Below are 2,235 nucleotides of genomic sequence, written 5' to 3'. Positions count from 1 at the left end.
AAGACAAAGTTTCGATCTTGTTGCCCAGGTTGGAGTGCCGTGGCAGGATCTCTACTCACTGCAACCTTCACCTCCCAGGTTCAAGTGATTCTCCTGTCTCAGCATCCCGAGTAGCTGCGATTACAGACGTCTGCCACCACACCCAGCTAATTTTTTGTATTTTTAGTAGAGACTGTGTTTCACCATGTTGGCCAGACTGGTCTCTAACTCCTGACCTCAGGTAATCTGCAAGCCTCAACCTTCCAAAGTACTGGGATTACAGGCCTGAGCTACTGCGCCCGGCCTTATTTTTTATTTTTATTTTTTTGAGACAGTCTTGCTCTGTCACCCAGGCTGGAGTGCAGTGGTGCGATCACAGCTCACAGTAGCTTTGACCTCCCTGGCTCAAGTAATCCTCCCACCTCAGCCTCCCTGGCAGCTAGGACCACAGGCACATGCCACCACACTCTGATAATTTTTGTATTTTTTGTAGAGACAGAGTTTCACCATGTTGCCCAAGTTGGTCTCAAACTCCTGGGCTCAAACGATCCTCCCACCTCTGCCTCCCAAAGTGCTGGGATTACAGATGTGAGGCACTGCACCTGGCCAGCATTTTATTATCTGAATACACCATTTTACTGAATATCTGAATACACCGTTATTTGAATATCCATTTTATTGTTGATGAGCTTGTGGGTTTTGACTTAGGAATTATTTTATTTTATTTTTTATTTTTTTAGAGACAAAGTCTTGCTCTGTCGCCCGGGCTGGAGTGCAGTGGTGTGATCTTGGCTCACTGCAACCTCCGCCTCCCAGGTTTAGACAATTCTCCTGCCTCAGCCTCTGGAATAACCAGGACTACAGGTGCAGGCCTCCATGCCCAGCTAATTTCTTATGTATTTTTTAGTAGAGACAGGCAGATCGCTTGAGTCCTGGAGTTCAAGACCAGCCTGGGCAAAATTGTTTTCTTAACTTCATTACAGGTTGTTTATTGCAAATATACAGAAACTTTATACTGATTTTATACTGATCTTGTATTAGCAATCTTGCTGAATGCCTTTGTTAGCTGTCATTGTTTTCATTGATTTCTTAGAATTTTCTGTATACAAGATCATGCCATCTGCAAATAAAAATAGTCTTACTTCTTACTTTCCAATCTGGGTGCCTTTTATTTCTGTATCGTGCCTAATTGTCCTGACTAGAACATCCAGTACAATATTGAATAGAAGTAGCAAGAATGGGTATGCTCTAATCTTAGCGGGAAAGCATCCAATTTTAACTATTAACTATGATATTAACTGTAGGGTTTTTTATATTTGCCTTTTATCATGTTGAGGAAGTTTCCTTCTATTCCTAGTTTGCTGAGTGTTTTTGTTTGTTTGTTATCATGAGGGGTGTTGGATTTTGTCAGTTCCTTTTCTGCATCTGTTGAGATGATCATGTGGTTTTTGTTTTTTCTACCAAAAAAATATAGTGTAATACTTGATTTTGGATGGTAAACCAAGCTTGAATTCCTGGAATATATCCCACTGAGGCAGTATATCCTTTTTATATGTTGCTGGCTAGTATTTTGTTGAGGAATTTTGCATCCGTGTTCACAGAAGAATATTGGTCTGTAGTTTTTTGGGGTGTTTTTTTTTTGTTTGTTTGTTTGTTTTTGTTTTTTTTTTGAGACATCCTCTTGCCCTGTTGCCAGGCTGGAGTGCAGTGGCACGATCTTGGCTCACTGCAACCACAACCTCTGCCTGCTGGGTTCAAGCAATTCTCCTGCCTCAGCCTCCCAAGTAGCTGGGACTACGGGTGTACACCACCATGCCCAGCTAATTTTTTTTGTATTTTTAGTAGAGACGGGGTTTCACCATGTTGGCCAGGATGTTCTTGATCTCTTGACCTTGTGATCTGCCCACCTTAGCCTCCCAAAGTGCTGGGTGGGATTACAGGCATGAGCCACCAAGCCCAGCCTCATCTGTAGTTTTCTTATTATGTCTTTGTCGGATTTCAATTTCAAGGTAAAATTAGCCTCACAGAATAAACTAGAAAGTGTTTCTTCCTCTTCTATTTATTGCAAGTTTTTAAAAAAGAATTGGTATTAATTTTTTAAATGTTTTATAGAAATCACCAGTGAGGCCATCTGAGCTTTTCTTTGTAAGTAGTTTGTTTTTTAGGAAGTATTACTAATCTCTTTATTTATTATACATCTCCTCAGATTGCCTGTTTCTTGAGTCAGTTTTGGTATGTGTCTTTTTTTTTTTTTTT

This window comes from Cebus imitator, unplaced genomic scaffold (genome assembly GCF_001604975.1).
Source record: "Cebus imitator isolate Cc_AM_T3 unplaced genomic scaffold, Cebus_imitator-1.0 Scaffold18, whole genome shotgun sequence".
NCBI classification, from domain to species: Eukaryota; Metazoa; Chordata; class Mammalia; order Primates; family Cebidae; genus Cebus; species Cebus imitator.
The sequence above is the reverse complement of the archived record's forward strand: the minus strand, read 5'-3'. Positions refer to the sequence as shown.